General features: G+C 37.1%; 1 protein-coding gene across 2 annotated transcripts in view; it reads left to right on the top strand.

The window, feature by feature from the left end:
- LOC126180190 (cingulin-like) overlaps nucleotides 1-27493 on the top strand; it is a 469194-nt gene that overhangs the window by 218199 nt on the left and 223502 nt on the right. The gene's annotated exons all lie outside the window — the stretch shown is intronic.

Below are 27493 nucleotides of genomic sequence, written 5' to 3'. Positions count from 1 at the left end.
TTCTTTCGTTTCCTTTACTGCTTGCTCAATATACAGATTGAATAGCATCGGGGAGAGGCTACAACCCTGTCTCACTCCCTTCCCAACCACAGCTTCCCTTTCATGTCCCTTGACTCTTATAACTGTCATCTGCTTTCTTTACAAATTGTAAATAGCCATTCACTCCCTGTATTTTACCCCTGCCACCTTCAGAATTTGAAAGAGAGTATTCCAGTCAACATTGTCTAAAGCTTTCTCTAAGTCTACAAATGCTAGAAGCGTAGGTTTTCCTTTCCTTAATCTTTCTTCTAAGATAAGTCGTAGGGTCAGTATTGCCTCACGTGTTCCAACATTTCTGCGGAATCCAAACTGATCTTCCCTGAGGTCGGCTTCTACTAGTTTTTCCATTTGTCTGTAAAGAATTCGCGTTAATATTTTGCAGCTGTGACTTATTAAACTGATAGTTTGGTAATTTTCACATCTGTCAACACCTGCTTTCTTTGGGATTGGAATTATTATATTCTTCTTGAAGTCTGAGGGAATTTCACCTGTCTCATACATCTTGCTCACCAGATGGTAGAGTTTTGTCAGCGCTGGCTCTCCCAAGGCTGTCAGTAGTTCTAATGGAATGTTGTCTACTCCCGGGGCCTTGTTTCGACTTAGGTCTTTCAGTGCTCTGACAAACTCTTCACGCAGTATCATATCTCCCATTTCATCTTCATCTACCTCCTCTTCCATTTCCATAATATTGTCCTCAAGAACATAGCCCCTGTATAGACCCTCTATATACACCTTCCACCTTTCTGCTTTCCCTTCTTTGCCATCTAAGCTCTTGATATTCATGCAAGTGGTTCTCTTATCTCCAAAGGTCTCTTTAATTTTCCTATAGGCAGTATCTATGTTACCCCTCGTGCGATAAGCCTCTGCATCCTTACAGTTGTCCTCTAGCCATCCCTGCTCAGCCATTTTGCACTTCCTGTCGATCTCATTTTTGAGATGTTTGTATTCCTTTTTGCCTGCTTCATTTACTGCATTTTTATATTTTCTCCTTTCATCAATTAAATTCAATATTTCTTCTGTTACCCAAGGATTTCTACTAGCCCTCGTCTTTTTACCTACTTGATCCTCTGCTGCCTTCACTATTTCATTTCTCAAAGCTACCCATTCTTCTTCTACTGTATTTCTTTCCCCCATTCCTGTCAATTGTTCCCTTATGCTCTCCCTGAAACGCTGTACAACCTCTGGTTCTTTCAGTTTATCCAGGTCCCATCTCCTTAAATTTCCACCTTTTTGCAGTTTCTTCAGTTTTAATCTACAGTTCATAAGCAATATATTGTGGCCAGAGTCCACATCTGCCCCTGGAAATGTCTCACAATTTAAAATCTGTTTCCTAAATCTCTGTCTTACCATAATATAAACTATCTGATACCTTTTAGTATCTCCAGGGTTCTTCCATGTATACAACCTTCTTTCATGATTCTTGAACTAAGTGTTAGCTATGATTAAGTTACGCTCTGTGCAAAATTCTACCAGGCGGCTTCCTCTTTCATTTCTTAGGCCCAATCCATATTCACCTACTACTTTTCCTTCTCTTCCTTTTCCTACTGTCGAATTTCAGTCACCCATGACTATTAAATGGAGACTAATGCTTACATTAATTCCTAATATTGTGACCTCTCAGATTTATTTACATTGTCACACAAACAGTGAAGCACAGAAGTAGAAATGCTGTGGGGTTTCTGAACAAACGATCATCTTAAACGTCAGCTCACCTACATGCTAGGGCAGAGTGGTGGAAAGAGAGGAGTGATGATGATATGACATCATATTGATCTTTCTCCTCCCCTCCTCTCTCCTAAGCCAAGCCCCTTTCTTGAAAAACAAGAAAATCTGAGTGGTTCTAAGCCAATGAAACACATATTTAGATCTCCGTTCACTGTCCAGTATTTTACTGTCCAGTTACACTTTCAACTCTTCCTGAGCCTTGTCACTTTCTTGTAAATAGGCCAATCAGAGTAGCTTTAAAGACAATGCCCACAACTTTAATTCTCCAAGTCATAGCTCAGTACTTTACGGGCCATTAAAATGAAACAGCCAATCACTGGGTACTTCAGAGCCAGCCATCTTGTTTTCTGTCACACACTTGGCACCCTACTGCTATAGTTTCACATTAAATATCACATTTATTTCCATTCCAAAATTGTCAATAGTTCTATAGCAATTCAAAATACATTTGGCTCACTTATTGCCACTACTGATCTAATCTACAGGTTAAAGTGCATTTGAAACCTAAAACATAACTATGGACCAATGTTCTACATGCTGCTTTCTGTTCAAGCTACACAATTTAGATTTTATCATCACCTTGGTGACAGGACAGGTGGATCAGAATGCAATTTCCCAACAGATTAAAATTGTTTATTGAACCAAGACTTGAACTCAGGACCTTTAAGTCTCTGTCTGGTACACAATTTTAATCTGCCAGTAAGTTTCATGTCAGTGCACACTCCACAGCTGAGTAGAAATTTTATTCAAAAAGGGACCCACTGCAGGTTTATCCTGTTGCCCGCAACTTTTTGTAGCCTTACGAGAGTTTTGTGGCATTCTCCATTGATCTTTGATCTCATCGTGGGGGCCAATAGAGATATCAGAGCTTTTTGGCTGTCTGAATGAGAATAGCTGCTCTGATCCTTGTCACACATGTAGATTCTCTTCTGTGTATGCCTACATCTACTACTCTCCAACTCATACTTAAGTGCCTGTCAGAGAGTTAGTTGAACCTCTTTCACACTATTATGCTACCATTCCACTGTTGAACAATTCCCAGAAAAAACAAACACTAAAATCTTTTCTGGTAAGCTCTGATTTTTCTTATGTCATTATGATGATCATTTCTCAACAAAAAAAATTTGCATTCAGAGAAGAAAATTGGAGATTGAAATTTCATTAAAAATTTCATATTACTGATTGTCATCCCAACTCACATATTATATCTATGACACTCTCTCCCCCATTTTGTCATTGTACAAAACACGCTGCCCTTCTTCTATGTCCTCCATCAATCTTATCAGGTAAGGGTGCTGTCCGCACAATAGTACTGTAGCAGAGAGTGGACAAGCATAGTGTAGGCAGTGTCCTTAATGAATTTTTTACACCTTCTAAGTCTTCCACCAATAAAATGCAGTCTTTATTTCACATTCCTCACAGCATTACCTATGTGATCAATCCAGTTTAAGTTGTTTTTAGCTGTAATCTCAAGGTGTTCAGTTGAACTGGCAGCCTTTAGGTTTGTGTGATTTATCATATAACCAAAATTTCATGCACTTCTTTTAGTACTCATCTGGATTTTGCTATTTAGAGTCAATTGCCACTTTTTAGCCATACAGATATCTTGTCTAAATCATTTTGCAATTGGGTTTGATCTGCTGATGTCTTTACGGGATTGTAAATAACAGCATAATGAGCAACCAGTCTAAGAGAGCTGCTCAGATTGTCTCATAAATCATTCATTTAGATTAGGAATAGCAGACAGTTCCTTGGGGAATTCCAGATATCACTTCTGTTTTGGTTGATGACTTTCCATTATTTACTAGGAACTGTGACCTTCCTTACAGGAAATCATAAATGCAATTGCACAACTGAAGCATACTTCATAGCATGCAGTTTGATTAGAAGCCACTGGTGAGAAAAGGTATCAAAAACCTTTTGGAAATCCAGAGATATGGATTTAATTTGAGATTCTCTGTTCATAGCACTCATAACTCCATGAGACTAAAGAGCTAATTGTGCTGCATTGGGACAATATTTTCTGAATCTGTGTTTGCTATTTGTCAATAAATCATTTCATAATGTTTGAGCACAGTATACGTTCCAAAATCCTACTGCAAAGCTGGCCGGTGTGGCTGTGTGGTTCTAGGCACTTCAGTCTGGAACTGTGTGACTGCTACGGTCGCAGGTTCGAATCCTAACTCGGGCATGGATGTGTGTGATGTCCTTAGGTTAGTTAGGTTTCAGTAGTTCTAAGTTCTAGGGGTCTGATGACCACAGATGTTAAGTCCCATAATGCTCAGAGTCATTTAAACCATTTGAACCTACTGCAAATTGATGTTAGTTATACGGGTCTGTAAGTCAGCAGATTACTTTGTTTTGATTTTTTGGCTATTGGTATGACTTGTGCAACTTTCCAGTCTTTAGGCACAGATATTTCATTGAAAAAGCAGTTTTATGTGATTGGTAGGTATGGAGCTATTATATCAGCATGCTCTGAAAGGAAGCTAATTGGTATACTATCCTGACTGGAGGACTTGCCTTTATTAAGTGACTAGCTGATAAACCTGGCATTGCCCAGGTATTAAGTAGTCAATTTTCTATTAGAAATAAAAACAAAAAATTAAATGTGTTTGTAATGTAATTTAAAAAAAACATTTTGATGTATTCATGAAAATGCCTTTGAAATTATGAAACAGTTTCTGTACGCTCGGCACAGCTGCTTCACGTGTCTGCACCACAATTTTGTTAACATCTTAGTGCCAGTGCCTCTTTGTAGCTCACTCTATAGATGGCTGTTACTTTTGCCTATGGCTGGATGTGCTTGACAGTTGAAAGCAGCCAAAAGTGCTGCCAGGAGCCAGGAATTTCCTTAAGTTGACTTGAATGTAGCTGTGTCTTAGCAGCATAGAATAAACATATTACAACTTCATGCATGATGCAGCATTTTTTCACATATCTCAGTGTTTATGACATCATATATCTTGATCTATGTGTTGTACAATGATATATTTGTGTAGGTACATTCAACGGTACATGTGGGTACTGTCTGAGAAATATATTGTCAATAGAGTTAGCAGCAAAGAAATAATAAATTTAAATGGCATGCATGACGCAACAGTTTTTCATGCTTCTCAGTGTTTTTGATGTCATATCTCCTGAACTGTGTGTGTGGTAGCATGACATAATTTTGTAAGTACATTTTTGTGGCATATGTGGATACTGTCTGTGAAGTTTATTGTGAATACAGTAAATTAGCACAGAAGTAAAAAAATTTAAATGCCATGCATGACGCAGCAGTTTTTAATGCACTTCATTGTTTATGATGTCATAGCTCATGCACTATGGTAGGTTCTTACCCCCACAGCAATTTTTGTCTGATGGTAAGGGATATGTGTACCAAATATGGACAAAACTGGTCCAGTGGTCTAGAAAAAGATGTGGAACATACACACATATGTACATCAATTTTTATAATATGTATGGATTTGAGCTGCTTTTCTACATTGTAGATATCTACTTCTAAGTACTCATGTTGGCAGCAGTTCTTGATTCAAATACTCGAATTTTTGCTATGTCTCCTTTGGTGAACAAATTTCATAAAACTGTATTTAGTTACTCTGCATTAGTGGCACTCTCATCAATAACATTACCATCACTATCATGCAGTGAAGATATTGATTGTGTCATGCTGCTGGTGTACTTTGAATACATTCAGAATCTCTCTGGGTTCTTTACCAGATTTTGAGACAGTTATTTCATTGTGGAAACTATTAAAAGCATCTTCTATTAAAATATGAGGCAAATTTTGAGCTTCTGTGAAACTGTGCCAGTCTTGGAGATTTTGCATTCTTTTAAATTTTGCACACTTTTCTTACTGCTTCTGCGACTGTTCTGACCTGTTTTGTGTAAATTGGTGTTCATTTCCATCTCTTACTAATTTATTTGGTATAAATCTCTCAGTTACTATCAATACAATTTCTTTGAATTTAAGCCATATCTGGTCTGCACTTACATAGTTAGTTCAGGAGTGGAGGGTGTCTTTTAGGAAGGCATCAAGCAGATTTTTATTTGCTTTTGCAGTCATCAGCCTTGCTACAATGACCTTGTGGTCACTAATCCCTGTCTGTCATGATGCTCTCTATTTTCTCAGGATTTTTTGTTGCTAAGAGGTCAAGTATACTTAAACAACCATTTACACTTTGAGTGGCCTTCTGAACTAATTGCTCAAAACAATCTACATCTGGCTTTGAGCATGTATTTTTGCCAACATATCAAGGGTAGATTTAAGTCACCATCAACAATAACTGAATGAATGGGGTATGCATTTGAAATGATACTCAAGTTTTCTTTGAACCTTTCAGCAATTATATGATTTGAACCATGAGGTCAGTAAAAAGAACCAGTTATTAATTTGTTCTGGCTGTGATGTATAACCTCCCCCATACTAACCCACAGGAATTATATACAGTACTTCAGTTTTGGTACAAAAAAAACTGCTTCTAAGAGTAACAATCACAAACTCTATTTAATCCATCCTTTCTGAGCACTGTTAGGTCATTTGTAACAATTTCAGCTGAACTTACCTCCATGTTTAGCTAGGTTTCAGTACCTACAACAATTTGAACTTCACTGCTTTTGTATTAGTGCTTGGAGCTCTGGGTCTTCCACAACACAGCTATGACAGTTTACCACCATAATACCTGTTGTGTCAACTATTGTAGGAGTCAACACTGACTCAAACAAGGAAGGAGAGAAGTTGCGATGACCAGTGGCAGGAATCCAAAATGATCTGTACTTAACATTTTCAAATTAATAGAACACTTCCTTTCTAAAAAGGAAAGAAATGTAACTTAACATCTCATTATGAAGTGGCTTCTTGTTCCTCCTACATGCAATTACATTTGCTCTCTATTACTACTCACAGCACACAGGATAGGTACCATCTTCCTAGTACTCAGTACTGATGCTGTTGAAGACTGTGACCAAATTGGGCCTGACCAGTGATGGGTAGCTAGTTAAGTCAGAGTTAACAGGGAGTGCTGAACTCTGGTTTTATGAAGGTGTGGTGCTGCCTGCTCTATCCATTTGCACATGGGTCACCACCTTCTTGATGTCATTTCATTTTTCTGCGATGGTCGGTGTGTAGTTGATGGTTTAGGATTGCACAGTACCTATGTTTCCTAGGTCTGGCCTTGCCCTTTGTTTGATCTGTACCATTTGCGACTAAAGCTCTCCAACCTAGTAAAACCACCCTGTCCATTCCAAATAGCCCCTGCAATCCTTGTAGCCACTTCCTGTGTGTAATGGTCTCCCGACCTAGTAAGTGAACCCCAATATCCTGCCACTCTAAGATGCAAGTCAAGGAATCTGTAACCTACATGGTCACAGAACTGTCTGAGCCTCTGATTCAGACCCTCTACTTCACTCTGTATCAAAGGGTGGCAATTGATCCTGTCAATGATGTCACAGATGGTTAACTCTGCCTTCATCTTGTAAACAGTACTAGCAGTATTTACCATTTCACATAACAGCCCGAAACCAGTGAGAATCTCTTTCTGTAGAAGGGATGCACATAGTTAGAACTGATATGAGCCACCATCTTCAGTTGGCTGCACCTTGTGCTATTCATGGCATCTGGAATGACCCACTCCACATCTGGGATGATTCCCCCATGATATGCACACAGAGTGCACTTGTGCCCCTCCTTGGCATTCGTATCTCTAAGGGTACCCATTATGTGCCTAACATGATAGCTTCCAGCTGTCAGTGATCCCACCCTCTGTGACTATCCTGCAACTCTAACTATGGATATGAAGCTTGCATTTCTAAAAGGCCCTCATTATTCTGGAAGATACAGAAAGCCATTTTCTGAAACTGTAATGTTTTTTCTACTCTTCCAAAAAGTTGGTGAAGTGCTGTTTCACATGATTTGCCTGGTTCATATGCATGTTGGTTTTTGTGTGATGGAATGTCCATTAACCTCCTGTCCCTGCTATGTTTGTTTACCAGTTTTTCAAGTGTCTTTTGAGGAAGTTAGTCCTGACTGATGGGTCTCATGTGTTTAGTCATGGTATGATTAATTACTCCTGGCTTCATAATGAAAACAACTTTCACCATCCTCAAGTATTAAGAATGACTTCTGGAGCTAAACTAACTTTAATCAGTCTGCATTAGAGTCTGGTTAATTCTTCACCAGCTTGTTGCAACAAAGCCAGAAATATACCATCTGCACCTGGTCACATGAACAGTTGAAACATTCTCACTGCCCATTGGATTTTTTTTTTTAAATTAACACATTCTTTGGCAGGTTCTCGGGTATCCTGTTGGTTACCTGTGAAGCAGTACCTCACAAGGGCTGCATACTGGTCTGACTCATCAGCCAGAGTGCATTGGCGGAAGTGTATCTCAAGGAGCACAACCATCCTCTCAAGTTTTGACCTGGTATACTCACCATCCTTCCTTCTTAAGGTGCCTCCTGACTCTGCAGCTACCATTATGAAGATTTTGTGATGTCTGGCACTGGCAGCTGTACCTTCCATCTCCATGCAGAATATCTTCCAAGCTGATTGTTTTGCTTGCCTAACAGAAATATTGTATTTAACAAGGGCCTCCCAATATTTTGTCTATTGTACTTTCTTTATTGCATAGTTTTTTGAAATACAAGATTGTTGTTCTCTGAGGAGAAACCATATACATGATACAGTTCTGACATCATAACTGTCATAGAACCATGTACTCTAATGACATACGTTTGCAATGCTAGAGAATAATATTAACGATCATAACTAGTACTGTAGCTAAAGAAAGTAGAGAGATTATAAATGAGAGCTATGGTAGGTAAAAAAATCATTTTTATGAATGTAATCTACCCTTCCCTCACATCATTTGTTGATTGTCACTGACTACATAATAAACTCTTTTCATAAGCTTTGAGAGGAGTAAGATTTACAATAAACTTTTTTACTTATCTTCTTTTCTCATAGTTGGCTCTAATTCTTCACACCTAAGAGCTAATTCTTAAAGCTGAAATTTTTGATATCATAGGTTCTCATGGTTCCAATTGATGTAATAACTTCTGAAGAACTGCCTGAATAGTTAATTTTATTCTCTCACATGTTCTATATCACACTGTCTTTAAAATTTCCACTTAAAAACTGAAAATTACATTGTTATTGCCAAAAATAGAAACATATCTGGTCATATCAGAGACATACCCACTACTCATCCATTCTGCAGTACTAACAATATTCCAAAGAGTGTACAAATTTTCTTGATAAATGGATCTTCAACAATTTATATCCTTATTTTATAAATGAATGCTGAATTAAACATAATAAATGTCATCAGATTACACAATTATTAATAGGAATTTTAAGTGTGCCAGATATTTTGTAAGTTCAAACGTTTCGAAAAGAAAAGTAATTTCAACTGTACATACAGAGCTAGTACATATTGATTGCAACAACAAAAATAAAGTAATTTCTTTTTATACATTTTAGCCTGAAATATATCACAACGTATACAAAAACATTTGAAATTCTTTTAGAAAAACAGCTCAGATAATATTAACCTGATTAAAAGGTTATTCTTATTTTTGGTATCATCTACTTCTGTTGAGGAAAAGTAAGGCTAGGGGAGGCTGTCCCTTTACAATACCCCCTCACAAAATTTGGAAACAATGTGTTTACAATATTTTGTGACAGACTATAAGGTTTACCAAACAGTGTACAAAATGATGCCAAAAGATAGAATACAGATGTATAGAAGTATCTGATACATAACATATTACAGAAAACTATAAGCAAAAAATCTACTATACAGGTCATAATTTATACATATATCAGGACATGGCATTCAGATTTTCAGATCTGTGTAACATACTTTCACAAATAATACCAAGTCAGAACTACAACAAAGTCAAAACTAAACTGTAGACAAAAATACAGGGACAGTGTGAAGTACTAGACTTACAAATTTCAAGTTTGCATCCATAAAATCACACCTTCAAAATCTTCAAAAGAGAAGAGAAAAAAAATTCTGAGCCTAAGTGTGCAACAAGTGAACTGACTAGAAAGACGAATAACAACGGGTTCAGACCAGAAGAATATACTCAATTATGATTAGAAATGTAGCCACATAAACCAGAGTGTTATTTAAGTACATGTTGATTCATGAAAGGACAAAATAATGAAAAAATATTAGGGTATAAGCTTACAATGTGGGGACTGACCCATGAATCCAAACCACACCGGGTACAAGCCAGCAAAAATGTTTTGACACATCAAATTAATAAAGTTCATAATCATATTAATAAGTTTGATCACATATAAAGAGTAATTATAAAAAGCATCTAACCTCAGTTGTACTCTCTCTCCTTGAGTACACACACACACACACACACACACACACACACACTCTCTCTCAGTCACTCTCTCTCTCTCTCTCTCTCTCTCTCTCTCTCTCACACACACACACACACACACACACACACACACAGTCGCAATGACCAGGAGTACCCAAAACAGAGTTAAGCATGAGCCTGTCCACAACTCAAGTTCCAGTCAGATACAATATTGCAGTACACAGGATAAATACAGGTAAACAGAGTCATAAGTAGCTTTGAATGATGACATAATCGAGTAGCTTGTCGACCAAAATCAGTGTATGAAATCAGACATGTATACATCTTGTTATATTGTCTATACTAGTGAATGTCTTCCACACTATTTGCTAACTGTCCACACAAACTAACCTACATACATAAAGACCTAGAAGATTAATTTACAATTGATAAAAAAATGTATACTTACTTGCCACACAGGATTAGCCGAGTGGTCTAAGGCGCTGCAGTTATGGACTGTGCGGCTGGTCCCGGCGGAGGTTCAAGTCCTCCCTTGGGCATGGGTGTGTGTGTTTGTCCTTAGGATAATTTAGGTTAAGTAGTGTGTAAGCTTAGGGACTGATAACCTTAGTAGTTAAGTCCCATAAGATTTCACACACATCTGAACATCATCTGTACACTGATTTAAAGTTACATAATGTATTGGGAAGTCAATCCCCCTACTTGAAAAAACATACATTTATGTGGAATAACACTGTCTTTGGCAGTCTTAGGTAACAATTTACAAATCTCAGTCACAACACTGATGCAGTTGACAGATGCTTGAGAACATTACCCAGCATCTATGATCTTTTGTAAGCCAATTGGTCCAGTAGGGTACAGCCATACAGTAGTGTGGGGAGTGAATCCACCCACATCTTTCAGTTTCCTCCCTAGAGTTCTCATTACATGCTCCACTGAATAGGTAACTTTCTATCTAGCATTCACATTAGATCCTGAAACACTGTCTTGTGCACTAAATGTGCTGTTCAATACCTTCTTCACATCATACTGGCATATGCTCTCCCTTTTTATATTGCAAAAGCAATTATGTAGCATTTATGTCAGATAGGATTAAAAAGTGTTCACATATGAAACTTTAATAAACAGAGTTAAATGCAATGAAAAAATGAACTAACAAGATGATGCACACAAATATACTAAGATTCTATTCTTAATTTTTACACTACAAATTATGAACGTCCTCCAATTTCAAAATTGCAAAAGGATCTACTCATTTAGTCTCTTGGCGTATATGTATCAAATTCTAAACCACAAATCTATTACAAAACATAATTATATAGTGTATCATAGATTTTAACTCAGTCAATAGATAAGACCGATCTATAGAAATCACATCATCTTACATACCAAATTCATGACAAACAAAACACAATTATATAGTCTTATGAATCTGCAAGCATAATGTATATTTTCTTCCAGACTAGGGGTCATTATGCATCCATGTTCAAAGGTCTTGTCCTCTGTACTAAACATTAACAGTACTTGACATTTTACACACTTGCTTTGTTTACCAGTAGTTCCTCTTGTCTTTATATGTATAATTTACATTTCCACAAAATTCTTACTATACTAGATATTGTCTCTAAGTTGTTCAGATGTACCATAAATGAGGCTACCTGTATCAATCAAACTGTTACTTTCCCACTGATCAATCTTAATCTTAATGTTAGGACCTCCAAAACTTGAATCATCATCTCTGTTATTAGACACCTCATGTAAAAGATTACTTTCAAATTCATAAAACGCAACATCCGCACTGTCTTTACAGGGTTTTATCAGCTTTACTGGTATCATAGCATTACTTTGGTTACTCATGTTGTCAGGTAAAGATTAAACCCAATGATTGGATTCCATAGCACAACTAACATCACTTATTACAGAAGGAACAAAAATATATTAATGTCAAAATTACACTTCCTATTTAGATCTTCTTTCACTTCATTCCACCAATTTGGATACAAATTTTGACTAACCACAGCTAACTTATTCCAGAACACACATTTGTCTATGCTATCATTAGTCTGGTTCCAAACAAACTTCAAAAAGTAATGCTAGGGGAGGATATCCCTTTACATGATGTATCATATAACAAAATATTTATATTTCATAGCAGTTTGTTTTCACTGAATACAAAATATACACTTCTGGCTATGAAACCTGCAACACCATGAACAAGGCATATATAAATATCAAACTTGCATTAACTTTATTACATTGTTGGGTATACATATGATTATCATTTCAGCCCATCTTAGCTAAGTAGATTAGAGAATACCATCTAAATAATGTTGATAAGGAAAGATTATGCAGTGGATTTGTCATTCAAAAATAGCATTTGGATGTTGGCTGTTTGTGAGAAGATGGTGTTATGCCTCACCTAAGAAGGCAAAATGTTTACCAGCATATGTCAGAATTTGACTGTGGCTGGATGATGGTTTATGAGGACAGCAGTTTTTCATTCTGTGATATTGCTGCTCCCATTGGTTGGCATCCCCTGACTGCCATGTGAATATAGAATCTATATGCTCCGGGGAGTCATACTGAACACTATACAGCTTCTCAGTGGGCCCACATGACTAGCACCCATGAAGATGAACATACTATTCACTCAGCCATGCAGGATCATACAACCATGTCACACCCGGTGAGTTTGAAAAGAGGCTTGTTTGTGACAAGACAGATATCCACGCAGATAGTGTGATGACATATGAGCACCACAGACTGTCAGCATTGTGACCCTAGTTGAGGATTCCCTTGAGGCACCATCAGAGAGAGTCTTGCTGACAATAGAGTGACCCGTGACAACACTTGATGCCAGTGTGGCACTGCATAATTGTTTCAGATAAGCCCAGTTCTGTGTACAGCACCTTAGTTGGTGTATCCATTTGTGGAGTCTCCAATCAGAACAAATGTTGTTTGAATGCATTTGTCATCTTCATATGGGTGTAGTACCTCAGTACCTAGCAGTATGATGCAGAGAACCTTGCAGTACATAGCATCTCTGGTTCACATAGGTGATAATCTAAAAGCAACAGTTACATTCTTAATGTGTTAAGGACAGTGGCAGAACCTTATCCTCAAGGTGTCTGTGACATTATCTTCCAACAAGATAAAACCACATATTGCCTGTGCTGTCCTAAAATGCCTCATCACAGAGGGCATTCAGGTGTTGCCCTGGCCAGCACATTCTCCACATTTAGTAGTAGTAGTGTGGGTCACTTTTGTAAGGATATGGCAGGTCAAGTATGACTAGGTTGGGCCAGGTAGGCAGCTGTGACCTTGTAGTAGAAACCATTCTGACATTTGGTTGAAGTAATTTAAGGAAACCACAGAAAACCTGGACAGGCTGGCCAGATGAAGATTGGAGCCTACATGTTTCTGCATACAGGGCCAGTCTGTTTCCAACAGCACTACCTCATTCAGTTTATCCACAGCGTACAGTATGGTTTTGCAAATAAATTATTTAACAATATAAATGACTAGTGGTACACTATTCATTCATTTCTCAGTACCAGCCATCACACACACTATACACACTTCATTTCATGATGTAACACTAAACACACTATTAACCACCATCAGAACCTTACAGGACCATAGCTATAATGTTTGGTTTCTATTTTGTATACCACAAGTTCCCATTTGCTAAACTGCCAAATTGAGTCACCATTCCTCTATAATGAATGAGATATTAAGCTCAGAAGGAGGACAAGATGTTAGTATTATTTAGTGCAGAGATTTGGGAATAAGGTTTTCCAGAAAAGAAAAGAAAAAAATAATGTGGAAGTGTTATAAAAATGAAAGATGTTTTACTACTAGTACTACTACTACTACTACTATTATTATTATTATTATTACTATTATTATTAATCATGTGCTTCCAGAAATTCTGCCAAGTTGTGGTTTCCATTTTCTGCCCTACATTTTGCTGATCAACCCACCACCTTTTTCAAGATCTATTAGTTTTGCTGTTATGTGTACTCACTGCCTCAACTCCAACACCTGGAAGCTCACTATTAATCAGTTGCACTTTGAAAACCTGAAAGATCACATAATTATTATTATTGATATTATTATTATTATTATTATTTGCTTGTGTTTATATTTTGTGCATTCGTTTCCCAGAAAAGAATTTCATAGCTAAGAACAGAATTTACAATTGATGAAACAAAACTGTTTGCAAGTGTTGATAAGCTCTGATACCTTCATTCATGTACATTTCACACCAGTGGTAATTCAACACACACTGGCACTGGCAGTAGCATCACATGTAACACACTTTCAGCAATGTACTTTTTTCCTTCGTATTGTAACAGTTCTACTTATAGATCTTTCTGATTTTCTTTGATTTCTTATGATAACCACATATTGTTTTAGATATAAATTACTTAATTTTATCTGTCTGAAATGCCAAGATGCTTCTGCTCAAATAAACAAATAAGAAACTCTGTTTAGTTATGTGGTAGCTGCATGACAGTGTTTCTGGCTCTAGTATTCCACTTGATATTACAGTAAATTAAATTGTATTGTTTGTTGAAGTGTTGCAAGCTTAACAAGAATACAGACAAGGTCTGCCAGACATGATAATGCACCGTGCCACAGACAGTTACATGACAAACGTCATTCACTGTCAAGAATTCTCAGCTTATGCAGGCCATGTTGGATTATGTCATGCACTCATCCAGTATGATGGTTTCAGTGGAAGTGAAATGGCAGCCAAGTGCAGCATTATATCTTTCTGTTCCTAGAAATGGATAAAGTGGTAATGTGAGGCAGGAGCAATTGGCTGGCTTTGACGATTGGACTCAGGAAAGGTGCCGATGCCTCAGCAAGACAAGTAATAGTTGACACCTGTATGGAACATCTGTTTTTAAAAGCTGTCCAACTCAAGGTGGGAGGTGAGACCAGTTTCCCCTCTTGCTTGCAAGGCATTCACAACTACTTATGACTTGCTGGCTTTAAAGCCCATAGGGCTGTTAATAAATAGGTCCTCTCTAGTGATCACAAACCTGATAGGTTTGCTCTTACTGAATTTCAGATGAGTCAATATTTGGCTCAGTGAATGAGGCTCCAGGGATGGTCTACAGCCCACAGTGAGAACATTACGAACCACAGTACATTTTGCAACATTTATATGTTGACCACATCGCTGTCTTGTGCTGGACTGGATGTCATCAGAAAGGGCAGGGATACTTGATTGAATTTATGGTCATCTCACTGCAGATCAGTATGTGTACATCATGAAACATACTATGGTGCTGAGTGTTCATGCGAGTCAAATCGTTCAACAACAGTTTTCATAACAAGCCAATTGCAACCTGATCAACTGGCCTCTTTGAGCCATGGACTTAAATCCCTTTGCAAATTTGTGGGCTAAAATGAAGTGTCACATGAACTTAACGCCAGCTGGCACTGGCCCCATGCGCACCTGACCAAATGTGGTATCTAGTGTTGGATACTTGGGAGAGTCTTGAAGATGATGAGATGTATTTCCAGAGGCTAACTGCATCCATATCTTGTTGGATGAGGCAGGTAATTGCTGCTAGTGGTGGATGTCACACTAGCCATATCCCTGATTTTAAACTTTCCTCATCTCGCATTATTCCACTTTACACAATAACATTTGATACAACTGAATGTTTGTTTGTTGGAAATCTACATGAAATCATTGCACTTCAATTTTTTTTTAAATTGAATTCCTGTTACTTAACACTTAATAAACATAAATTTGGAAAAAGTGAAATCACACACACACAAACAAGTCAATTTCAATCTAAATAAAAGCGGTGTCCTAATATGACAGAGTGGAGGTAAATGATAAAATATTAATATTCCCTTTCTTACGACCATTCCAAAATTTTCTGCCTTTATTGTGGAAAAGAAGTGCAGCTAGTGCACACAAAAGCTCTTTCTCAAGCTAACATTATCTGGGAGCTGAGGGGCAGCATTCCTTGAATGAAGCCCATTTCTCTGTGTTAGTTTTCTGAGAAATGATGATTGCAGAATATGCACTCAGTGTCTTCTTCTTCAGATTGGATATCTGAACCATTATCTTCACTTAAATTTGTATCAGACTCTCTTTGAAGTTGCTTCCAACATTTCTTGTATGAAGGTGACATTAGCTACTTGACAGATTCAGAACATTGCTCATTTTATTAGAGTAAGTAGCTTTCGATGTGGGATGCTGATTTTGGGAGGTGGAAAAATACCATTTGGTCTCTCATTTATTCTATTTTGTTTATAAGTGGATCCGCTGCCTCTCCCTTTTCTTTTTTGGAAGTCTTGTGGTTCATGCATGATATAATGCGGCTACATGTTTGTAGGATGATGTTTTCATTTTTAGAATTATTTTACGTATGGCTCCACATATGGAATGATGGTTCAATTGTACAAGGTATGATCAGAAAGTAATGGGAATTTTTCTCTTTCTTAAAGAGTTTTTATTTATTCATCAACGTCAGCTTGGTCCCCTTCAGAGTAGTCACCTCTCAGATATAATACACTTTTCCAATCTTGGAAGCACTTCTGGAAGTCACTTTTCATTATGGTATTCAGCTTGTTCAGCAATTCTGTTTTCGTGTTATGAATGGTGACAAAACAACATCCTTTCATGGCTCTTATCAGCCTCAGGAATAGAAAGAAATTGCAGGGGACCATTTCCAATGAATAGAGTGGCTGATGTAACATAATAATTTTGGTTTTTGCCAAAAAATCATGAACAGGCATTGAGGTATGAGCAGGAGAATTATCTTGATGCAATTTCCATGAGTAGTTTCACCCCAGTTCTGAACATTTTCTTTGGATTCCTTCATGCAAATGGCACATAACTTCCAGCTAATATTCCTTATTGACTGTATGAGCATAAGCCAGGAACTCATGATGCACTATCCCATTGTAATCAAAGAAATCAATGTGAAGCATCTTCACATGTGATCAAACTTGTCAATTTTTTTTTGGTTTTGGCTCTTCAGGATGTTTCCATTGGAATGATCAGACTTTTTTGGTTTTGACATCATACCCATATGCCCATGTTTTGTCATGTATTATAACCTTCTTTAGAAGTTGTATATCATTGTCGATTTCAGTCAGCAATTCCTGAGCAATGTCTACATGTTGCGATTTTTGGTCAAAATTCAATAATTTCAGAATGAATTTTGCTGCTACATGTTTCATGCCGAAAACTTCCAAAAAATTGCTTTGAATTGGCCAAAGGATATCCTGACATCAACAGCAACCTCAATTTCCTAGAACCATTTTCTTTACTTTTTCCACATTGTCATCGGTAATTGATGTGCTAGGGTGTCCAAAGCTGTTGTTGGCTCCAGCGTCTTCTTGATCCTCTTTGAAACATTTATATGGCTCATAAACTTTAATCTTACTCATAGTAGATTTTCCAGAAGCCATAGTCAACATTTTGAATGTGGTGCTGCACTTTATTCCATTTTTTCATACAAAATTTAATGCAGATTTTTTGATCCATATTTTTCGAAAGAAAAAAATTTGCTGAGCCCTTGAAAACAAGTATAATCTTCTCGACTATCAGCAATAAAATAAATATTCAATGTAACTGAAAATGATAACATCTATCAGGAACATGTGTACCAATAATATAAAAAATTGATCTGCTGTTTAAAGCTCAAAAAATTAAAAAAAATCCCATTACTTTTTTATCACCATTTGTATGACATGATGCATAATGATTACATGTAAGTGGCCAACAGCCTTGCAGTGGTGGTAACACTGGTTCCCATCAGATCACCAAAGTTAAGTGGAGTTGGACTTGGCTAGCACTTGGATGGGTCATCGTCCAGGTCTGCCAAGCACTGTTGACAGGCATAGTGCACTCAGCCCTTGTGAGACAAATTGAGGAGCTACTTGATTGAGAAGTAGCAGCCCTGGTTGTGAAAACTGATAATGGCCGGAAGAGTGGTGTCCTGACTACATGCTCCTCCATATCTGCATCCAGTGACTCTTGTCAGTAGAAGATGATATGGCAGTTGCTGAGTGCTGTGGGTCATTACAAGGCCTATTTGTATGGTGCTACAATTAAGTGCTTGAAAATGACTCACAATTGGCCAACCACACAATACACAATGGCCTTCTATGGATGATGTTTTCTTTAAAAAAATTGCTCCTTTTTTTGCAACTTACATGTCAAATTCCTAGTGTACTGCAAAGTCCTTGACTCTTAAGTATATGTCTATTACTTAGGAAGAGTCCCATTTTACAGAGGCTGTTTGTAGTATTTTTCATTGTTACTGCTCTCAAATAGGCCACTCCAAATAACCTCATAATTAAAAATAAGGTTGGTACTAGACCTAAGTTACTTGCCCCATCAGGTTTCTATTTCTAGGGGATAATGCATTTTAAATAGTCCCATGAATTCCACAGTAGAGACGGCATTTTATGCAGGGAATGGGGTTATAAACAAAAAATTGGACAGGGTTTTCTCTTCCTTTGTCTCTCAAACAAATGTGATACACTGCCTATCAAGTATTAGCAAATTGGACCATCATCAGATGACTTCATAATGTTCACAGAATTGTCAAATCACTTATTCAAAGTATGAGTCCGAATCCAGCTGCTAGGGTAGGGTGGCAAGCTAAAGTTACCCTAATATGAGATAATATGTCCTATTATGTGATGCCCATGGTGGCATGTTTTAGGAATAAGCCATTTTGCACTAGAAACCTAGTCTCATAGATACGTTACTTGTTATGAGGGACAGTTCATTACTGCAAATGAAAGAGTACTTTGTGGAGAGTACAGTCTTATGAGTATTCTTGCAACAGTTATGCAACTTGAGATGCTAATGCTCTACAAGCACATACACACAAAAAGCTTGAAATTTGACACTTTTAAAATAAAGGATTCTCTACACTATCCAGCACTGCAATGGTCGTTTTGTCATTGTGATCCAGGCAGTATGATAACTAAGTTCTAGTACTTCTGTACAGAGCTGAGCCCTTACTTTAGTCAGAATCCAGTTGTCTCACATTAGCAAACTTTCCTGTAATAGGCAGCTTTCCTCTGTATTCAAAATCATTTGCAATAATGATAATATCTTTCAGATAAATTAGAAACAATGCAAAATCAGAGCATAATAGCTGATTAGTCAAACTAAATTTTTATTGCAGTGAGGCAAAGCATAGTGGATTCCATCATTTGGTGTCTGTAGTTTCATGCCAACTGCCCAATGAAATTATTGAGTTCTACTTCCTTTAAAATTGGCGAGGAATAAATCAAAATTTCTCTTCTAAAAACATATTCTATGCGTGTCCTGTCAGTTGGAAGTTTGTGCGATTTTGTACTTGCTTGTGTATTTCGGATCATTATACTTGTCCTATCAGATTTTAATAAATTTTGTCTGCCAGAATTTAAATGTCTAATTCAGACTCACTATGCTGAATAGTTGAATTTATTTTTCTGACCATATTTATAATATTTCTTTCAGACCAAAATTTATGAGCTCATCATTACATATTTATTCTCTCACACTCATATCCAAGCTAATAATTGTTTTTGTTGCAGTTGCTTTCTTGTTATGCCTGCTACATCAGTGAATAGTTTTATGCATATAGACAAAACATTTTTCTCAGCAACTTAATTTGGACCTAATTGTCTTCAAAATTGAGAATGACAGTGAACTGTAATGTTCCCATATAAAGGGACGAATGTAGTGCTGTTGAACTCAGTACCTGCATTTGAGTGTGTAATTTGAAAAAAAAAAAAAAAAAAAAAAAAAAAAAATTGTGCCAAAGATTTGAATACTTCTTTGATTATTACTGGAGGAGGAGGAGGAGGAGGAGGAGATTAGTGTTTAATGTCATATTCACAATGAAATCATTAGAGGCAGAGCACAAGCTTGGATTAGGTAGTGATGGGGAAGAAATGTGGCCATACTGGTTTAAAGGAACCATCCTGGCATTTACCTTAAGTGATGTAGGGAAATCACGGGAAACCTGAATAGGGATGGCTGGATATGGGTTTGAAGCATCGTCTTTCCAAATGTGAGTCAGTGTGCTAACCACAGCACTACCCAGCTCAGTTTGATTAGCACCTCTCTCCTACATTTGAAGTACAAGTATCATAAAAAGTAAAATTTTGAAAGAAATCTGAATAACATGGAAGAATTTTGTTTAAATTTTGTGCATTGTGTGATACAGTTTTGTCTTACCACTTGACAATGACCGGGGAGAGCTCGGTCGAAAGCTCGTGGGATTTTAACCACCTGATGTGGCTGAAAGCCCAAAAAAATTTATTATTTCATTCATATTTTCAATGACACAAGGATTAAACTGGGCAATTCTCCTGGGTTTTCCTTTGTAAAGGGATATTTAAAAACAGAATTCAGTATTTCAGCTTTTGCTTTGTTACCCTCAATTTCAGTTCCTATCTCATTCACTCAGGGACTGGGTGTTACCTTTGATGCCACTAACAGCTTTTACATGAGACCAAAATTTCTTTGGGTTTTGTGAAAGATTGTTTGACTGTACTCTGCTGTGGTAGACACTGAAAGTGTCATGCATTGCTCTCTTGACAGCCAAGCAAATTTTGGTTTCACTCAGCATCTTTCTATTTATAGTTCTATGTTTTGTTTTACACCTATTATGCAGTACTCTCTATTTCATTAGAAGTTTCTACAGTGACTGTATACAATTGAGGTTCCCTCTCATTATGAACTGTCCTATTGGGTACATATCTACACAGTGCATGGTCAACTATTCTTCTAAACTTGAGCCATAGTTCCTCTACATGCTCCTGCCCTGTGCTAAAAGTTTCAAGTTCCTCATTGAGATATCATAGTACTGATGCTTTATCTAGTTACAGAACATGTATTTCTTTCTGCTTGTTTTAGTTGTAGGATCCAGTTATCATTTTATGCCCACCTCTGACACTGACTCTTGCCCAAGCATTCTGACATACAACTTCAATTTATATGTTGGTGGATCTGAGTTTCTTGTCTACTGTGACAATACAGCACTTCCATATCCCATTTGCCTATCCTTTCACTGTACACTTAAATTTTCCCCAGAAATATCACTGCTATCAGTTTCAGGTTTCAGTCAAAAGATGGGCCAAGAGTCCAAGATTTTTTACAGCTATATCACTTTTCCAGTCCATATTTCTCACACAATGGTCAATTACTGGTACAGTCATTGTAGTTACCCTTGTTACACTATAGAGCAACAAAGACATGACAGAAGTATAAGGATGCTTGTGAGAGTGCTACTGGTCTTTTTTCTGATATTTGTGTGTACTTTTGTCTCTAAACAATATCATGTTAACTTTTGTAATTAAGACTTTATCTGTTACTTCTATTAATTTATTAAAAAAGAGTCCTCATGATTACTAGCTGATTGACACACACACAAAATGGCTAATTTCTTGCTGATATCAAGCACTGTTAATTCAATAGCTGATGTTGCAAAGTGTTTGTCTTCACTTACTGTACCAAGGTCATATCTTCATTTAAATTGTGTTCCTGTTCTGATATACACTGATGTGACAGAAGTCAAGGGTTAGCAATTTGCATGTATACAAATGGCAGTAGTATCGTGAAGACAAGATCTAAATGGCAGTGTGTATGCAGAGCTGTCAAATGTATGCAGGTGATTCATTTAAAAAGGTTTCCAACATGATTAAGGCCACATGACAGGAATTAACAGACTTGAATACAGAAAGATAGTTGGAGCTAGATACATGGAACATTCCATTTTGAAAATCATTAGAGAATTCAGTATTCCAAGACCACAGTGTCAGGAGTGTGCAAAGAAAACCAAATTTCAGGCATTACCTCTCAATCAGACAATGCCGTGGCTGATGGCCTACACTTAACAACAAGAACAGCAGCATTTGCATAGAGTTGTCAGTGCTAATACTGTATAAAATAACCACAGAAATCAGTGTGGGATGTAGGATGAATATATCCATTAGGACAGTGCAGAGAAATTTGATATTACTGGGCTATGGCAGCAGACAATTGACATGAGTGCCTTTGCCAACAACACAGCATCATCTGCAGTGCCTCTCCTTGGCTTGTGACCATATCGGTTGGACTTGAGATGACTGAAAAATGTAATACATAAAAAAAAGTTTTAAATAAATATAATTGAATATGATTGCGTTGTTAAAATGTCTGTGCTTATCTTAATTTTTTTAAGCCATCAGACTTTGCTGACCTAGTTGAAGCTGCAGGCGGTGGAGGACTCAGGGAACACCAACTCTTGTCGTAATCATGAAAATCACTTCCTATAGCTTTCTTCTTCACTTACTTCAATAAGTAAAAAATACTTGATACTGTTTTTCCATATAATATTATTTGCGCACACATATGATACATAGAACTCGCAATACTTCATATCTAAAATCACACATCTTCATCATCCTTCTACATATGAGACTGTGTAAGAGTAAAAAATGAAGTCATATGTAAATAATTGGATGAAAGTCCCTTTGTTTGTCTGTGCCCCACCATGCATTCACAATTAACATCTCCTCTAACTCTTACATTCAATCGGTGTTTCATTTTTGTTTCGTTCTTTAATAAATATTAACTTTGCGGCTTCTTGGGGGTCTTTCATCATGTACTTATACAAAAATCATGGCCTGATCAGATGAGTCCTAATTTCAGTTGGTAAGAGTTGATAGTGGGGTTTGAGTGTGATGCAGACCCCATGAAGCCATGGACCCAAGTTTGCAACAAGGTACTTTGCAAGTTGGTGGTAGCATGACAATGGTGTGAGTTGTGTTTGATGGAATGGAGTGGCTGCTCTGGTCCAACTAAACCAATCATTGACTGGAAGTTATTATGTTCAGCTACTTGGAAACCATTTGCAGCCAGTCATGGACTTCATGTTCCCATTCTGGACAATTCAAGTGAATGATTTGGCCAGCCAGATTGCTTGACGTAAATCCCACTGAACATTTATGGGATGTGATAGAGAAGTCAGTTTGTACACAAAACCCTGCACTGGCAACACTTTTGCAATTATGGCTGGCTATAGAGGCAGCATGGCTCAGTATTTCTGCAGGGTACTTCCAATGACTTGTTGAGTCAATGTGACATTGAGTTGGTGCATTATTCTGGTCAAAAGGAGGTCTGACATGATTTTAGGAAGTATCCCATGACTTTTGTCACCTCATTGTAAATGCTTGATCCACCACCATTTGAAGTAGACCTACAGTAAGGGTCTGTCTTTTCATACAGTGATAATACTACTTGTTGGATTTCTTCATCTCTATACTGGTGATCAGTGCCACAAACTACTGAGCAGTTCAAATATTGGAGCTCAAATTCAAAATGCTGTATTTTATTTTTCATTAGATTAGATTAGATTAGATTTACTTTCATTCCAATTGATCCGTAGTGAGGAGGTCCTCCAGGATGTGGAACATGTCAGAAAAACAACAATACATGACAAATATTTACAACTAAAACAAATAAGCTAATGTACCATTCCACAGGTCCCAAATGGAATGATCGTCATTTTTTAATGAACACTAAGAGTCATTTTACAAATACTAATGCACTGAATTTAAAATAAAAAAGTTTTTCATTTATTTATAAGGTAATAAACATGTAATACAACTACTGTAATACCTATTTACAATGAACACATTACTGCACTGAAATGGTGCAGAAGTTAGATTATACTTACACACAACCACACACACACACACACACACACACACACACACACACACAGGCAGACACAGGCACACAAATTTTCAGTGAACACATTACTGCACTGAAATTGTGCAGAAGTTATGTTGTACTTATATACAAATCAGTTGGTTTTACTAAGAAATTCATCAATGGAGTAGAAGGAGTTGGCCACCAATAAATCCTTTAGGCTTCTCTTAAACTGAATTTCATTGGTTGTTAAGCTTTTTATGGCTGCTGGCAAGTTATTGAAAATGTGTGTTCCTGAATAATGCACACCTTTTTGTACAAGACTAAGTGACTTTAAATCCTTGTGAAGATTATTCTTATTTCTAGTATTGATTCCATGAATTGAGCTGTTGGTTTGAAAAAGTGATATATTTTTAATGACAAATTTCATTAAGGAATAAATATATTGGGAAGCTGTAGTTAGTATCCCTAGTTCCCTAAACAGGCTTCTGCAGGATGTTCTTGAGTTCACACCACATATAATTCTTACTGCACGTTTTTGTGCCCAGAAAACTTTAGCTTGGCTTGATGAATTACCCCAAAAAATAATCCCATATGACATTATGGAATGAAAGTAAGCATAGTATGCCAGCTTTTTCATTTTTATATCCCCTATGTCTGACAAAATTCGCATTGCAAACAGAGATTTGTTAAGACGCTTCAGCAGTTCTGTGGTGTGCTCCTCCCACTTGAATTTATTATCAAGCTGTAATCCCAAGAATTTAACACTGTCCACTTCTTCTATCTTCTTGTCATCGTATGTTAGACATATACTCTTGGGACACCCCTTACAAGTTCTGAACTGCATGTAGTGTGTTTTTTCAAAGTTTAGTGACAAAGAATTGGCTAGGAGCCAGTGATTAATGTCCACAAATATTTTATTGGCTGATCTTTCTAAGACTACACTTGATTTGCTATTTATTGCAATGTTTGTATCATCGGCAAACAAAACAAACTTGGCATCTGGTAATGTTACTGATGAAAGGTCATTGATATACACAAGGAAAAGTCAGGGCCCCAAAATGGAACCTTGTGGGACCCCACATGTAATTAGTTCCCAGTTGGATGATGCCTGATAGCTTGATACATGTCTCTTTCCTAATAACACCCTTTGTTTCCTGCCAGAGATATAAGATTTGAACCATTTTGCAGCATTTCCTGTTACACTATAATATTCTAGTTTACTTAAAAGGATATTGTGATTTACACAGTCAAATGCCTTTGACAGATCACAAAATATACCAGTTGCCTGCAATTTTTTGTCTAATGAATTAAGCACATTTTCACTGTAAATGAAGATAGCCTTCTCAATATCAGAACCTTTTATAAATCCAAACTGTGACTTTGACAGTATGTTATTTGAGATAAGATGGTTATAAAGACGACTGTACATTACTTTTTCGAAAATTTTTGAGAATGCTGGCAACAGTGAAACTGGACGGAAATTTGATGCTATTTCTTTATCTCCCTTCTTAAACAGTGCCTTAACTTCAGCATATTTCAGCCATTCAGGAAATATTCCACTGATAAACGACTGGTTACACAGATAGCTTAATATGTTACTTAGCTCAGAATCACATTCTTTAATTAACTTTGTTGATATTTCATCATACCCACTAGATGTTTTTGATTTTAAAGATTTTATGATGGACATTATTTCTGTTGGGGTAGTGAGGGTCAAATTCATACTATGGAAGTTACTTGAAATGTCTGGTCTAAGGTAATCCATAGCAGCATCTACCGAACCTGACAACCCCATCTTTTCAGTAACAGTTATAAAATGTTTGTTAAAAAGTTCTGCAACACTATACACATCTGTCACCAATGTATCATTTACTCTTAATGCTATTTGTTCCTCTTCATGTCTGGTTCCACCGGTCTCCTCCTTCACTATATCCCATATTGTCTTTATTTTGTTATCTGATATGACTATCTTTTCCTTGTAATATATTTGCTTTGACATCCGTATTACAGTCTTTAATATTTTGCAGTATTTCTTATAATGTGCTATAGCATCAACATTGGAAATGTTTCGGATTGACAGATACAGTTTTCTTTTTGTTTTACAAGATACCCCTATTCCTCGAGTAATCCATGGCTTCTTTGTAGACTTTGCTCTAACCTTGGTAAGTTTTGGGGGAAAGCAGTGTTCAAATAAGGTAAGCACTTTATTAGCAAAAATGTTATATTTTTCATTCATGCCATGAGCACTGTAAACATCAGTCCAGTGAATGTCTCTGAGGAGTGTCCTAAAATAATCAATTTTTGGCTTACTGATTACCCTCTTCAGCTCAGATTTAACAGATTTTATATCCTGTTCAGTATTAACATTTAACAGAAGGAACTGCATGTCATGGTCTGAGAGGCCATTGACTATTGGTTTTGTAATATAATTTTGTTCATTGGACTTTTCTATAAAGATATTATCAATGGCTGTTTGTGAGCAAGTGGCTATCCTAGTGGGGAACTTTACTGTGGGAATTAAGTTGAATGATAGTGTTACTAACTCAAATAAGTTCTTATTTGGAGAGTCTTTAAGGAAATCTACATTGAAATCACCAGCAACCACTATTTCTTTGTTTTTGTTTGTTAAATGGGCCAGTACAGCTTCAAGGTGGTTTACAAACAGATTAAAGTTACCTGCAGGTGCTCGATATACACTTAACATTATGAAAGATTTTTTGTGAAAATCTAATTCTGTTGCACATGCTTCCATATGCTGTTCTAAGCAAAATTTATGAATGTCTATGTTCTTAAATTTATGACAGTTCCTGATGAATGTGGCAACTCCTCCTTTCTCCATTTCTGATCTACAAAAGTGAGATGCTAACCTAAACCCTGTAACACTTAAAAGTTCTATACCAGTGGTCACATGATGTTCCGAGAGGCAGATTATATCAGCTGGGTTTGAAGACTCTAATTCATCTATGCAGATAGTTAATTCATTAATTTTATTTCTCAGTCCTCGAATATTTTGATGCAATAAAGATAGCTGACATTTCACAATGACTGAGTTAAAATTGGGTGGAGTTAAAATATCTGCTGACAGTTGAAAATTCTTAACCAATGGCTGTTTATGTTGATGTAATAAGCTGGAATTATGTTTTTTGATTTCTTTCTCAAACTGAAGGTTTGTCTCAGTTCTAACCTCTCTTAAAATTTGCTTTCTTTCTGTCCTCCCTACCCTAAAAAAGGATCTTTTCTGAATCCTATAACCACTGGTATTTTACCACTCATGACAGTGCCTCCCCCCTTTAACTTTCCTGCTATTTCCCCAGCCAATTTACCCTTCCCCTTCCTGTTGAGGTGAAGGCCATGCCTAGTATAATCCCATCTACTGATAGAATCAACATGAACCACACCAATGTGTGACCCCGCACCCGACATGAGCAGCCGTTCCAGCTCCAAATTAACTCTCTTGACAGAAGAGTTCAAATGAGGTCGGTCATGGCGCCCAAGAACAGATACAAACTCAACACTGGTATGCCTCGATGCTGATGCAATCTTCGCCAGGTCACACTCTATACTGTACCCAGGATCTCTGTCAATACTGTTACCTGCCCCACCCACTATAACCACGGTGTCTTCCTTAGTGAAATCTTTGCAAAGTGATCCTAAATCCTCTGTCACCTGCTCCAGACCAGCACTAGGTTTAAAAAAATTGG

This window comes from Schistocerca cancellata, chromosome 1 (genome assembly GCF_023864275.1).
Source record: "Schistocerca cancellata isolate TAMUIC-IGC-003103 chromosome 1, iqSchCanc2.1, whole genome shotgun sequence".
Taxonomy (NCBI): Eukaryota; Metazoa; Arthropoda; class Insecta; order Orthoptera; family Acrididae; genus Schistocerca; species Schistocerca cancellata.
Note: the sequence above shows the minus strand (reverse complement) of the source record. Positions and strands in the feature narration are given on the sequence as shown.